The sequence below is a fragment of the Phocoena sinus genome, chromosome 7 (assembly GCF_008692025.1).
Source record: "Phocoena sinus isolate mPhoSin1 chromosome 7, mPhoSin1.pri, whole genome shotgun sequence".
NCBI classification, from domain to species: Eukaryota; Metazoa; Chordata; class Mammalia; order Artiodactyla; family Phocoenidae; genus Phocoena; species Phocoena sinus.
Genome location: NC_045769.1, coordinates 72,916,644 through 72,932,783, shown reverse-complemented (window position 1 = coordinate 72,932,783; position 16,140 = coordinate 72,916,644). Strand labels below are relative to the sequence as shown.

Here is a 16,140-nt window from a genome sequence, read left to right as displayed (position 1 = left end):
TCTGAAAAAATATATATATATGTAACTGAATCACTGTGCTGTACACCTGAAACTAACAAAATGCTATACATGAACTATACTTCAATTTAAAAAGAAAACTCTGCTTCTCTTCAATCTAAAGATTTATACCTTCATTGAGAAAAATTAGTCCTCCAAAATTTATTTTTTTTAATAAATAAATAAGATAAAAATATGAGAAGTGACTATAAAAATTCTGCCAAGGGGGCTTCTCTGGTGGCACAGTGGTTGAGAGTCTGCCTGCCGATGCAGGGGACACGGGTTCGTGTCCCGGTCCGGGAAGATCCCACATGCCGTGGGGCGGCTGGGCCAGTGAGCCATGGCCGCTGAGCCTGCGCGCCCGGAGCCTTTGCTCCGCAACGGGAGAGGCCACAACAGAGAGAGGTCCGCGTACCGGAAAAAAAAAAGGAAATAAAATGTTTTTTAAAATCTAAAGAACTGACAATTTAATATTTCACATTTCTGTAAATTAAAACATTATTATAAAGCCAAATAATTATAGTAAATATAATTAAAACATACCATTAATATTTAGAAGAATTTATAAATAGTTTATCATAAACATACTAAGATCTCAGTGCAAAAACAGGTAAATGTCAAAGACTAACTACAAAAGAGAAATACAACAGATTAAGACACTAAAAAATGGTCACTAATTATTCACAGAAATGCAGATTAAATAAGATACATTTTTGAGAGTCCCCTGGTGGTCCAGTGGTTATGACTCCGCGCTTTCACTGCAGAGGGTCTGGGTTCAATCCCTGGTCTGGGAACTAAGATTCTGCAAGCCGTGTGGCATGGCCAAAAAAATAAAATAAAATAAAAAATAAGGCACAGTTTTTTGCAACGCAATTGGCAAGGGCTAAAAATAATGAATATACCCAATCCAATGAAAGTGGGGTAAATAGGTAAAGTTATGTATTGCTACTGAGATATAAAATCATACAATCCTTGCAAAAGCCAAATTCACAATACATAGATTAAGAGTTTTAAAATATTCCTAGCACTTGACCCAGCAATTGCATTTCTGGGAATTCATGTTATGAAATAACGTCAAACAACAACAAATAAAAGCATTATGAATAAAAAATGTTCATTGAAGCATTATTTATAAAGGTAGGAAGGAAGGAATCTATTTGCACAACAATGTATTCCACCATTAGCACTCAACTGGGGCACAAAGGGAAGAATGTGATAATCTTGTGGGGAGGTAGACAGTTGGGAAGATTTCACAAAAGTAACTCTTCAGAAGGATATTAGAAAATAAGCAGATTCTATCAAGCAAGAAGAAAGAAAATAATCATTGCATATAGGGAAGATCATATGCAAAATCATGGAGTCATGAAAGTCTACACTCAGGGATCCATAACATACGGTATGTTGCCTCCTATCTCCCAGTGGCTTTCAGAAAGTGATGTCTGGCAGTGGTATAAATACATACAGAGCTATAAACATAAATATTAGGCTAACTGGATGTGATTATTCATCTATACATAATGTGACACACCAGGAGGGAAGTAGAGGGGTTTTAAAAAGCAGATGAGAGTTTGTCTTAAGCTAAACTCATCATGAGATTGTATGATGTATTAGAAAAAATATCTAACCACTGGTGAGCGGTAAGCCACAGTCAATCTCTCTAGTTTTCACTTTCATCGTCTGAAAAGGAGGAAATAAGTGTTCAACTACATCAAATTACTGTTATGGTCATAAGAAATTAATTTAAATGTAAGGTAATACAATCTCCTACCTCCCCCAACTAGCCCAACCCCATTCCTTTAAATTATGTACCTCATATCAATCCTTCTGCCCATTCACATTGCTATTAGTCTAGTCATTATCACCTAACATTGGAATTTCTGTAATAAATTACTGATCTTTCTTTTAATAGCCTCTTCTTTCTATAGAGTTAACAGATTTCTTCCAATACAGTTAACAGATTTCTTCCAAATCTATCTTTCTAAAACAACGTTTTAATCATGTCACACCTCTGCTTGAAAATCTATTAGCTAACCCAACCCCCTTTCTAACTTTATCTCCCATGATTTTCAAACAAATTTTAGCTAGGTAGGTTTCCCTCCAGCCTCTCCTTTGTTCAGGTTGCTGTTCTAAGCTAAAATATCTACTACTTTCTTCAAAGCCCAACTGAAAAAAAAAAAAAAAAAGCCCAACTGAAGTTTCACCATCTCCCTGAACCCTTTTAAATCCAAAGCAATTTTTTTTTAACATTTTGGGGACAGGAATACTTAAGCATATAAACTATCTCAAACCATGCAACCTTCATATACAGTAGAAACTCCTCTTACTGGTGGATTGGGGAGTGTGGTAGGTTCTATTCACTAGGTTGTATTAAAATATAATAAAAAATATCACCTTAAATCAACGATACTCCAATATTATTACAATTTTAAATATATGTCATTGACATGGACCACACTGGAGACAGATTATACTGTTCCTCATAAGTCCAACACAGCCAGTTTTACCACCAACAATAAAGCAGATGCAATTTATGTAACTGAGCTCAGGATACCCATAGCTAGCCTGCATTTAGAAGCTATGATGATATACAAAAAACATTTATATTAAGACATAAGAGCCACATTTACTGCAAGATGCCCCACTGTGAGAGTTACTCAGGAACAGAGAGCACCGGACATGTATCCCACTTGGAGCATAAGTTCACTAAGTCAATGATGGCTATTGAAATTGTTTTTCGGGATTTCCCTGGTGGCGCAGTGGTTAAGAATCCGCCTGCCAATGCAGGGAACACGGGTTCAATCCCTGGTCCGGGAAGAGCCCACATGCCACAGAGCAACTAAGCCCCAGCACCACAACTACTGAAGCCCGCACGCCTAGAGCCGGTGCTCCACAAGAGAAGCCACCGCAATGAAAAGCCTGCACACCGCAACTGAAGAGTAGCCCCTGCTCACCACAACTAGAGAAAGCCTGCGCACAGCAATGAAGACCCAATGCAGCCAAACATTAATTAATTAATTTTAAAAAGAATTGTTTTTCCTTTCCTACCCCAAACTTTTTTCCTGACATAAATAATTGAATTTCTAATACAAAAATCACAAAAGATGAGACTTTCTGTACATCCTTTCTATGTAAATTATTAACTCCTTGAGCATATTATAGACGATGCATTTTATTTCTGGGCACCTTGAATTGTTTCTAGTTATTAAAAAATAGATGCTGACCAGTTTCTCGTTCGCAATTTAACTAACAACTTAACTAATCACTGCTGCCTAATACAGAACTATTAGCATATCACAACAGTACTAAACATGAGGAACTAGTTAAGTGATTGTTTCCATGGGTGGCTACAGGATTATTTTTTGCTCACTTGTGAAGCGCTAGGATTACAAATACAGAAAAAAGCATTCATTTTTACCCAGGCCCATATACTTAATTTAGTTGTATCTCTGGACTTCAGCTGCAACATATCAGATGCTCCCTCCTAAGAATAAAATATTTGCAATAAATTGCCAAAAATGACCTATTTCACAAACGGTGTTTCACATTAAAATGAAAAAGGTCAAATTCAAGGTACTATGTCATAGAACAACACTTCATGTAAAACAAAAACAGGGAAATTCGGGTCTCATTCTCTTTAGCTCTTCCCCTCCCCCCCCCAGCATGCCTTGCTCCTCCCCTCCCATTTCACACTTAGTACAAAAGCATTTACATATTCTTTAAACCAATTCTTCTCTTTTATGAGTTTTGGCAAGTACATCTCCTTCTGGAGAGGGAAGGGGAAAGAGCTTTTACCTAACTGGCCAAAGTTATTACATGTTCTCTTCCTGGACAAACTATCTTACTGTTTACACAGCCCTTCCCTAACCCGTCAACTTCCTACTTCAAAATCCCAAGGTATGATTATAGATAAGAGTTATTTTCTCAACAACTGCTAAAAATATTAATAAGAACGCACAGGAATTTTAATGCTAAGGTACTTAGACCAGAATGAAGAAAATCTTGATACTTTCCAAGAGGACTCAATTACGTAACAGTGCTACACTCCTCTTGACTCCATTTAAAAGCCTTCTTTAAAACTGTCTCCTCTTTTTGTTGTTGTTACTGCCTACCCTCAACATTTCCTTTAGCTCTGCAGTACCCTTCTTTTAAAATAGATTTGACCCACAATCTCTGTTACTGTTGCCTTGCAGACCCTATTTCTTTCATTATGCTACACTAATAACTCATAAAAGGAGAAATACATTATCCTGTGACTTACAGGCTGCTCCCTAATTTTTTCAGATGCAGAAGATAGGCTTTGCTCCTTCTTACATCACCGTAATGTTTTTTTTGTTAACAATGACCCTTTTCCCAAGGAAGTCCAGAAGTTACGTTTCAACAACCATGTCATCATGGAAACCAGAAAAGATAATAAGTATGGCTTCTCTCTAAACTCAGATACTAGATAGCCTTCTATTTCCACTCATTTTCACATTTCATTTATTCAAAACTCATCATCATCAAGATTAAGAAATGATTACATAAAAGTTTTAAGGTTTTCTTCTAACACATCCCTTCAGGTAAATGTTCATCACAATATTGCAAATAAGGAAAATGAATAAGCTTCATTATCTTAGTACAGCAACAATGAAGTATGGAAAAGTCTAATCAATGAAAATTATGACACTTTCTTGTACATTTGTCTTTGAATTTTTTTTAATCTTTCCTTTTCATATTTTCTATTCTTTGTGGAATTTCTATTATAAGTGAAATTCAGTACTGATGTAATTTAAAGTAAGGGCTTATACATTCGGTTGCTTTTTGTCCTTATGGATATTCCCATTATTGACAGTGCAGCCAGTATGTCTGTCTGTCTTCATTCATCCAAAGGAACTAAAAGAAGGAAAAGTGTTTGAGTCAGAAGACATCAAACCCCCTTGGAAAGCTAGTTCGTCCATCATCAATTCTAAAAAAAGGGAAACAGAGGTGATGTCCTCTCTGCTCAGTGTTCTTAGTAGGTATGACCGTGCATTAGGTTTCAAGAAAAAACATTTATAGAAGCATAGGAATATAATGAGGGAGAAGAAAGTGGTTCTGGTTAATCTTACGTTAAGCACAATATTTGAATAACTCTGACCAGAAAGGGCAGTTTTGTCAGTTATAACCTGGCTTCCACAAACAACAATCCTATCATTGAAATGGATGATTTGAAACTGATCAACCCACCTTCTCCAGAGAAAGCCAAGCAGCAGACTTTTAAAACAATGGAGGAAAAGTAGGACCCCATAACATTTTCTCTTCCTTCTGGGGTGACCTCAAAAAGGCTGCATAACCACTCCAGATGCCCAGTAGATCTAGCCTGAATTAATTTGTTCTAGAGGGGGCTCAGGCTGTCCTATTTTAGTTGCATTCTTTCTTGCAGATCTCTGAATATTCAGTTTATTCACTCTTCTTGGTCTAATTCAAAGCTGCCTAAACCAAAGAGCCTTTTCTAATGATTCCGAACAAAAGTCATCTCTCGCCTACTCTGAGCTTTCACAAACTTTTTTCCACGAGTATGCCTGAAGACAGCATTCAGTACAAACTTGATGAATGCAGGTAGCTGCCCTCCTTTTCCCCTATTATTAGTGCTAGAACAATAAAAGTGTATCAAATACCTGTGGTTCTCCCGTAGTTGTGGTTATTGAGTCAATTCAGTTTTCAAGTACTGGCTAAATTTTCTACTGTTTTGGTTGGGTTACTAATATTTTAAAAATTGAATCCATTAACTCACTTTTCTTTTTATCTAAATATAATTATCTGTTATAATGAGAACCAGAAAAGGTAGACAAATAAAATCCTAAACCTTCATTTTGGTGAAAATCTAAGGACTTCTCTCCATCTGATCTACCAAGAAGTGGGGGAGGAAGCAAAACTAGACTCATTTGAAATTTACTTCCTTTTATTTCCTCAGCTTATTCTGTGTTAAGATGTAAAGAGCAGGGAAATAACTGAAAGGCCAATCGTCAAAAGGGAGAGAAAAAAACGGCATAGAATAATTCACAAAATGACTAATGCAACCTCCAATAATGGCAAATTAACTATATATATATATATATATATATATGTTATTGCAAAACTAAAACATTGTCCTTTAATAACCTTTGAATTTATTATTTTAAAAAAAGTACAGCCTACTGTCAGCTAGATTAAATTTGGCCATATATTCTGTGATATTATCAACATATCCAGCCATTTGTGAAGCCAAGAAACAGTAAAATGCACTCTTAGAACTGGTACTCAACCTTGAAGTGCTGAAAGCTACTTCATCATCTAGTGTAGGGACAAACACATGCATGCACATGTGAACCTAACACTATGCTGTGTGGAAAGCTTGATATAATCACCACACCACTGTAAATCACTCAGGCATCCACTTACTTTAACATACACAAATCAAGGCAGAGCTCCCTGTGATTCCTACCAGAATATCTGAAATCACATTTAACATTTTCTCCTCCTACTCTTCTCACTTGGGATAAGTGATTTTCTTTTCAATGTGAAAACTTGAGATGTAGTGGTTTTCTCCTCTTTTCAGTCACTACTAGGCAGCACAACATGCAGGACACTATTATAGCTGGACTAGCTTACACATGTCATTTCAATACTGTAACCGTATAGCTGTGCTTTATATTCCAGAAGTGATCCAAAAAGCAGAAGAGACTCCTCATTAGATTCCTTCTAAAAATTCTGAATAGCTTTATAGTTTTAGGATTAGCATTATTCTAATCCAATTGTAATGTCTTGTTGATTTTCCTTTCTATCTTGCCTTATATCACTCAAAATTAAAAGTACTGTCATTTTACTACATATTAGATGAAACTGTTTTACACGCTAATTAATCACAATTTATTGTTTGTGCTGTTTCTTAAAACTATACATAACTAGTAAAATATAATTAACAATATTTTCATATCAAAGATAATTTGATTATTCATCTATGGACAAAATCATAAAACATATTTTCCAAAAATTACAATGGTTGTACAATCTAGGTTGGTTTGTTTTGGGCCAAGATGAGACACATAATGAGTAATACATTATTGACCTTTTACATTTGGTTCCTTCAAAGCTTCTTCATTTTATTCAGCATTTAGTTTAAATATTTAAAATTGAAGCTGTTCTATGTTACAAACACAGCTAAAATGAAGAGCTTCTGTAGCAGCAGTGACCAGATTTTAAATGCAGGTAGATCAATAAAAAAAAAAAAAATCCACCAAGCACAGGCTCCATGTGTGAGTGGAATGGTTTATAATAGCTTGCAAATGACTATGTGCTTGCTGTAACCAGCTGTTCTTAAATTATGAATATGCAACCAATTCATGTTAAAGCCAAATCCCAGCACTATTTCTACAGAGAAATCCCAGTAGTTTTGCTTGTTCTACATGTTAGCTCTGTTAAGGATACAAATAGCAGTAAGCTTCTGAACAAATAGGACCAAACTATTGGCATTTCATGCACTGGGTCCATTATCACAGCAGGGGATGTCAATCATTGGTACATTCCTATAACAGCTCAGGCAATATAACAATGATCTCGTATGAAAAAAAATCAAAATCTCTGCAGCAAACTCAAAGTCCTTCTGACAACCTAATGCTTTCTTACTTCGGCCAATCAGACTGTCAGACCTGACCTACTAGAAGACTTGCATCAAGCTTGAAACATTTAAAAACATCAATCATAAAAACAAAGACAGGACACTGAATTATACAGTATTAACCTCCAGGGTTTGCATACAAAGACCTTAGATTTATTTATGTCCCAGCGAGTTAAGAGCTTCAGGACACCGTTCTTTACACCAAACTGACTGCCAATTTGATGAACCTCTCTGCCCTCAGCAGGAGTGCACTGTCTTTGATTAATGAGTGCATGCTTGTGGAAAAGTGTTAAGAGGAGAAAACAGAGGAAAAACACACAATTATGTCTACACATAGCTGAAGTACAATAATTATCTTCAAACAAAATGCTCCTTTTTCCTTACACACACATGCATACGTGTGCACACATAAAGTTAGTAAAGGTTCTGATCTATGTATTACCTTCATTATTACTGTTATCACTAACATTTAATTTTTATTTGAAAGGCATTAAAAAAACCAAAGTACAAGCCAAATGTCATAAATTATAAAAACAACTTTTCAAAGCATTAATTTATTTTTAAAAACACCTTATCTTACATAGTAAATTCTAAATATGTGGGATAAAAACTGTACTTACTTTCACCTCATATTCTTATAAGAGCTATTCATTTAAAAAACTCAATGTTTAACTTAAAATATCAAGTCTCTTAGATATTTTACATCTCAAACTATGTTATGACTTGCCACAAATCACAAAGCATTCAAAACACATTTGAAAGTCATGTAAATTCGTTTTAGTTTAAGCTCCATATGTAATTGTAAATCAATCAAATATATTTATTGCTCATAATTCCAAAGTTAATAGAGTCAACAGAAAAACTTATGAATGAAAGTTTAAACTTTTTATGACTCTTCTGTTTAGAACTGCTTTCCTTTAAGAAACCCAATGTGGAAAAACTCCTACTTAAATTACGGGATGCTTATTTGCACTACAATTAAAATTATGTCATCTCTAAAACTGAGCTAAGCATTGAGATTCCTTTAAAAAAAGCTTACATTTAATATACAACTCAATTTACCATTTAGTTTATATGAATATCTGACATGACACAAATATTTTATGAGTAAATATATTTCTCAAAAATTGAATCATAGGCTAAGGTAACAGCATAATTTTAAGAAACTGCATGGTGATTATATTAAAAGGTTATATAAAAGCATTATTACCCAAATATAAATTTTACCTTTAGTCTCAGTAATGTATGATCTATTTAAAAGAAAAGCATGTTCAGAAAACTTATTATTTCAGGAAATCATAATTCTGAAATCACTCAGCAGTGTATTACAAGTGTTTAAATTTGTTTATATTGTATAAGAAGTCCTTTTAATGGGATTTACCTCAGCAAATTATCTATTCTAATTATCAATTTCATTTTAAGAATTTCTTTTAAAAGCAAACGTTTAAGTATGTTATAAATGTCAAGCTCTTTGAAAAATTGTTAGTGTACTTAAAGATTTTAAAATTAAAAATCAATAAATATTACAACTAGAAAATATCTCTTAACAGTGATAAGCTACGTTTTATCCTTAAACTTATCACCCTTACGTTTTTTTACACAAATTTTTTTAAATGTGCTTTTTTCTGTTGAGATTATCACTCTTAATTCTCCTTTCCGATCTCCTCTCCCACCAAAAAAAAAGCAAGTAATTAGGAAAAGTAGAAAACACTTCGGCATCAATGGTGATCTGACACCATTTTAGTACCACAGTATGATAGTTGAAACTACCAATAAAAGTTACTAGTACAATAAAAATATAATTTCAAATTTTGAAATCATTTAATGACTACTAGTCAATTATTTAGTGATATTTTACCTCCTTATAAAGAAAAGTAAACCCCAAACTGCCCTTTTCCTCAATAATTCTTTTCTCCTCTGATTATCTTCTGCAACAAAAGTTTAAAGAAATGTTTATTCAAACAAGTCAACATTTATTAAATAAAGCACAGTATTTTTAAAACCTTATGATATAAAATATTTAATTAAATACAAGCAAAAACTTCTTAAAATACCTCGCTAGGTAACTGAATTAATCCCTCAGAATATCAAGTTTATTAAAAATCATTAAACCTTGATGATGTAATTTCATCTAGGGGTCAAAATCCCCACATTACTTTGTGCTAAATCATACCTTCTTTTGGTGCTTCTAGCTAGGACTAGGTCAAAAACCCAAAAACTACAACTTAAAAGCTTTCTTTGAGAAACCTTTAAACCTAAAAGTAATCAAGTTCTAATGCATACTTTCACTAATTCAAGGAGATAAGACAAAAAACTGAACTATCATGCAACTGTGATATCCTACATCTTGTATAGTAACACAAAAGTAGCAACAAAGACATTAACAATTGCAGTTCGAGCTGGGAGTGACTGTTCTGTTTCAATTCAATGACACCACTAATGGCTTCTTAGCAGCTCCATGAAATCAACCAGCTGTCAAGTTGATGCATCAGAAGGAACAGTTATGCACTCCCATAAGAAAAAGCAACACATCAGGATGTTTGGCAAAACATCTGCTCCTTTACACTGCAGTTCTATAATAAACATGCAAACAAAGAAATGGGAGAAAGGGCAACAGAATTAAAATTCCAAGGTTTCCATTACAGTCTCATATGCATTTTAAATAAATGGCTTATAAAAATAAAAACAAATTTCTGCCAAATTGAATACTTTTATTTTAAATCTTTTGAAAATGCAAAATATAATTACTCAGATTCTTCTAGAAAGGCAAAACCTACACACAAATCTTTCCATTTTTAAAACTGAGAGTAAACTATAGTTACCAAGTAAAACCTTATTATTGTTATGCACAAACTCAAAAATTAATACTAAAATATACCCTTCTTTCATTTAATATGTATTTAGTAACTTATGCCAACAGTATTCTATTAAATGCATTTCCAAGACTGCAGAGTCTAAAAATATTTTTCAGTAGTGTTTGAGAGTAAATGCTGCTACACAGTTCAGCCCTAGTTTAACATATAATAACAGTAAATATATTATTCTCTGTATTTCAAAATATATATTTACTCCTACTTCTCTCCAAACCATTATATGAGTACAACAATATTAAGTTCTTATAAATAACTTCCTGTTTTAAAGCATACAATTTGATTTTCCAAAAAAAAGAAAAACTCTTGTCATCACAGGCTTAAAATAATTTTATATTCAACAATTCGTTTCAAACATTTGTAAAATCTTACTTTTTTCTATCTGAAACTTACAAGGACCTCAATGTGTCTAAGTTATTGATTATGCAGCACAGTGACAATATGTACAGTGTTTACAATAGGTGTGAGACATCAAATGTACTTAACTAACATTTTCTTAAACTGCTTATCCTCTGTTGCTTGCCATTTATAATCTGCCAAATCTTCTAGTCCTTTGTTGCATGTATAATTTAGAACCATCTGTTCTATGTGCTTTTAACTATTTAAACATTTTTCACCTACCTACAATTCACATAAATGGAAGGCTCAATTCAGTCAAGCTTTCTATAGTGTTTTACATAAAGCAAATTCCTAAATAAATAGCATAGCAGAAACACCAAATATGACTGCTACAGAGATAAAAGCATACCACATACAACATAAGTTTTTATGTGTTAGACAAACCTTTTCAATGTACTCAGAAATGTTTCTATTAGCTTTTTTTGAGTTAACTGTAGTCAATGTTTTTCCTCAACCCAGAAGACAAAGAGAATGCAAATTAAATAGACAATTTCATGTCCTTGTTAGAAGTAAATATGCTGACTGAAAATGACTACAGCAGACAGAATTCCACTTTCCCATTCAATTTACAGTGCCTCTTATTTATATACCAGTCAGTGTATCATTAAGTTTGATCATGTGACCAACCGAACTTTAGTGAGGTGAAAAACTATTTTAGACAACCAAATTAAAATGCCAGTTTTACTGTTTATCTTTTCATAATGGTTGACAAAGGGCATATAACTTGAGATTATAGAATACGTTTTAAAATCTATTCTGCCTTTTAAATACTAACTACATTTTCACCAATAGTTTTACTTAATACTGCTACTAAATTTTTCAAGTATCCAGTATCTCCAGGTATTTTCAATAGTTGTACCTTTTCAAATGTAAAGGCATATGTAAAATATATAAGTTAATTACAAAAGGGGATCTAAGTCATCTAAAATAAGTATACGTAAATATTAACCAAGCTGATTAAAGACAAATCCACATAAGAGAGTGGAGTAAATAAGAAAGGAAACATGTTAATTAAAAATAACATTCAAATCCTTTAAAGAAACATGCAGACAAAAGCTAAGTGAGTACCAAAGGACACTATAAAAGTTACCACCATTTTTTTGCACATAATTTTCCACCTGTTACCAAAACATAAAATGTGCAGAAACAGAGGGCTCACTTTGAGAGAACACAAAAATAAGCAGCACAGCTTATCGTCAGCCTGTTAAGTTACATGGTCCTTTACATGGTCGCTTAAAACAGGAAAAAAATTAAGCGAAAAATTTACTCCTGGGAAAATTTCTCCATAAAGTTTACATGACGTCACTGGACCCCCTGAACATTCCCTAAACTTTGTCTTACCCAGACACACTTTTCGACTTTCTAAGGCTTCTTTCCATTCCTTAAAAAATAAGAAAATAAAAAAGAGGGACTTGGGAATAAAAATTGCCCAAGATGGCGAAACGCTTGTTGTTTAGAGGGCAGAGGGAAAAAATGGAGGATATTGTAATATACACAAAGGGATAAATTTCAACAACTCGGCCAAGGACTGCAGCTGCTTCTCTCTTTATAAGGAAGCAACACACAAAAGATAAATACAGAGGGAGAGAAAAGAAGGGAAAATCTCCCAAACAGCAGGGCCAGCTCTCACTCTCCGAACACTTCCTTCCTTTCCCAAGTCCCAATTCTAGGGTTCGTGGAACTACTTTAAGAGGAGAGGAGCCGCGAAAGGGAAGGGGGGAGGGGGAGCAACAAGAACACTAGAAGACCGAAGAAGAGTTGAGAGCAGGGGGCAGCTCCCGGGGAAGAACTGCTGGGAGACAGACATTACTGTCGGAAAAGCTATGCTCCTCTAATCCTCTGCGTACTGAAACAGACCTTCACAGGTATCCAGATCTTTTCCCAGTCCCACCTGCCCCCCTCCCCCCCCCCCCAGCTCACTTTCTGTAAACTCCTGAGCTCCAAGCTACTACAGGAGAGAGAGCAAAAGAGGCCCGAATCGGGGGTGGGGTGGCAGGCGCAGCTAAGCAGTCCTACAGGGAAGAGGGGGCGGAGGCAAAAAAAAGGCAGCAGTAGGCGGACGGGGGGGGGGGGTATCTTGAAACTACCCCGGCGGGGATGGGGGGAGCAGCGGCTATTCCCCGGTAGGAACGGCGATCGCAACAGTGCCAGAGGTTGTTTTTTTTGAGAAGCCAAACTGTTGGCGGCGACCTGAGCGCTGGAAGCCGAAGAGAGGAAGGACACGCGAAGCCCGGGCGGCCGAGCAGGGCGGCCGGCACAAAGGAGGCAGACTCGCCACGGCAGCGTCTGCCCGCGCCGGCGGAGGCACGGCCCGCGGCCCTGCTAGACCGAAGTCCCGCACCGGCAGCTAGGAATAAAGTTTACATTCTCCTGAGACCGCACGCCCCCTCCCACCCAGAACCGCGCATCTCCGCGTCCTCCTCCCCCAAACTGCACTCGGGACCCCGAGCACCACCCCAGCCTTCCAGCCAGCACAACAAAGAGACAGACCGACCGGCGAGGGTAAACAGCCGCGGCAGGGCGAGCAGGGCGAGCAGGGCGGGCAGGGCGAGCGCCTCGAGATAAGCAACTCTGGAGTCTAACCCGCTCTCTGGAGCGTAGTTTCTCCTTTTCGGTTTCAACCGGCTTTACGATATTTGGAATTTTCACCGTCACCCGCACCCCTCACACCCGAGGATTTTAAACTCACCTTTACTTTCGAACTGAGAGTTGCGGTGGATGGGATTTTTGCCTTCCCCAGATGGTTGAAGGTTACGATTTTTGTTTTTGGAAACCCCACCACCTCCTTATTTCTATTATTATTTTTGCAAGAAAAGTATAAAGAGAGTTGGAGTGGAGGTGAGATTTGTGATCGGGAAAGCCCTGGACGCCCTCCTTCTCCGTCTTCCGCCTCTCTCTCTCTGATTAGTTCCTATCCAGCAGCAGATTGAAGCAGGAGATGATTCTTCTCAAGGTTTGTTCAGCAGCTTCACTTCTAGGCGAAGGCTTCATGAACCAAGTGACGTCAACCAACGAGGCTTCTCTCTCTCTCCTCTCTCTAACAATGAAAGTTGCTGTTAACAAGGGAAAAAAGAGAATTGTTTATACCATTTCAGTTCCAATAATAAATGACCTATCAGCTCCTAAAGTAGCCAAGGGAGGGAGGGGGTTGCTTCTTCCTCCCAAGAATCCTGTAGCTTTGAGTTTGCACCGATCCTTGTCCCAGGAAAAAGTTAAGAAACTCAAATGTTTTGTTTTGCCGTTAAAAGTAGAGAAGACAGAAAATAGGATTGAACACGTAATTTTAAAAAAAAGTACACTGGCGAATAGGGAGCATATATTAACCATTTCTACCTAAACTTTTTTGTCTGTAAACTCAGAATTTGGTTAAACTCTAAAAGCCAACTAATGTAATATGCCAAAAATTCGTGGATGTTTGGAACTCAAAATAAAATAAAAAGCAGGATGCAAAATGGTCCCGGGGTAAAACGTTACTGCCCTGACACCGGCAAGTTAAGCTGCTGTAATGTTTATGGATTGAGTTAAAATTTAAATAAAACGTTAAAATAGTAAATCATTTTAAAGTTATAAGTTAGAACTGTAAAAGGTAACCTCAGTAGTTTTTCCCTCCCAGCTTCTGAGAGGGCAAAAGAAAAAGGGGGGAGGATAGCTAATTGTACGAATTAGAACACTTAAAAAATGAAGTGAAAACTGGGTAGCCCATTGCTCCATCTTTAAATTACACACAAGGTGTGCTATTTGTCTATCCCCAGAATTTCTTCCAACTTCCTATTTTTTACCCTTCCATTTTCTCCCACCAATTTCAGCATCCTAAAACGAAAAAAGTTAAAGGTGAAGTCCACCCAATTCCCTGCTACGGCACACCACCCTGTAGCTTCCTAAAAATGATTCTTTTAAAAAGGTCTTAACCGTGGTAACGCTTTATTACCCAAGAAGATAAATAATTAAAAATTTTTTTCATTGAGGTAGTGTTTTTCCCCTGGAACACATTAAAGACTCAAAAGTTCATATAATGAAAACTTGCATAATTTAATTTTCAGGATAAAGAGCAAGTGAAAGGCAAGCTATAGAAAATTAATTTGACCATATATGTATATTTTGTACATGCATATGTGGATAAATGTATCTTAAAAGATGCTATTGTTTTATGTTTCCTCTTCAGCCACTGGCTGTGATTTTAATTGTGCTGGAGGATCTTCATTAGTATTAACACATGGGGAGATTTCACAAAGCTGCTTCATTAAGACAAAAAAAAAAAGCTTGGCAGACTAGGTCTTTTTGCATGCACTGAGAATGTCAGCCTTACCTCGGTCATTTGTAACATAATAAGTGCAAGTACAATGATTGCAATGCAGGAGCGCTGGGGGGAAGGGCAGAAATACTGCCTGTCTAATAGGGATATCTGAAAAGAAGGCTGCTCATTATATAGTAAAATGTATGCTAAAAATTAGTGAAGATGATGTCTCAGGAGACTGATGCTAAATAAATTAATGTGCTGATATGTTTTTAATTATTATTTTTGTAGTAGTTTATTTCATTCTCAGGATTCACATTGAGCAGCAAAGCTGTGCTAGCATTTATTGATTTTTTTTCCCTGCCACATTCCCGGAATACAGATTTTAATCATTTCACTACACCACACTCAGTAATTTCATTAAAAACTGGAACCTTCCATCCCCAGAAAAGCATTTAATTTCAATGACATACAATTTCAGTCTTAGCAGAAAACTGTCTCTACAGTAAAAGCTGGCGTAAGGTTCAAATGCATAATTTAATCCTGAGTTTTCCATGCTCTGCATTCCTTTTGAAGCTATAATTTGAGTAACTACCTAATAACTGTAATAAGGATAATAATTTCCTTATAATATATTATTAACTCATATTTAATTAACTCAGAGGCCAAGCTCTGTACATGTATGACTGGTCAACAGTTCCACAATATCAAAATTTACTAATAACGTTACAGAAGAAAAATACAGACTACAACAAGTGTGGAAAGCCATCATTTACATATTACTTTAGCAAAGTAACATATAAAAAAGTTCATGCATTTTATAGAATAGTGGTCATTACTCAAAACAGTATTTTAAAATATTTGGAAGTAAACAAGACAATTCACTGATATTTCTATATGTAAATAAAGTATTTTAATATTAATATTTCAACAATCCATTTCTGACATTTTGCCTAATCACTAGCATTACTGTTGAAAATATTCAATTTTGAAAGGATAAAAAGAAATAGCTAGATTCAGATTGT

The 16,140-nt window shown here is 35.7% G+C and overlaps 1 protein-coding gene across 10 annotated transcripts in view; it reads right to left on the bottom strand.

Annotated features, from left to right (window-relative positions):
- Window positions 1-15,375, bottom strand: part of BAZ2B (bromodomain adjacent to zinc finger domain 2B) — a 302,457-nt gene extending 287,082 nt beyond the window's left edge. For 9 of the 10 annotated variants that reach the window (XM_032638481.1, XM_032638484.1, XM_032638486.1 and 6 more), the window contains exon 1: window positions 13,571-15,375. The gene's annotated coding sequence lies outside the window, so the exon portion shown is untranslated. The remainder of the gene's footprint in view (window positions 1-13,570) is intronic. The other variant, XM_032638498.1, reaches the window with a different exon arrangement.
- Between the last annotated feature and the right edge of the window lie 765 nt (window positions 15,376-16,140).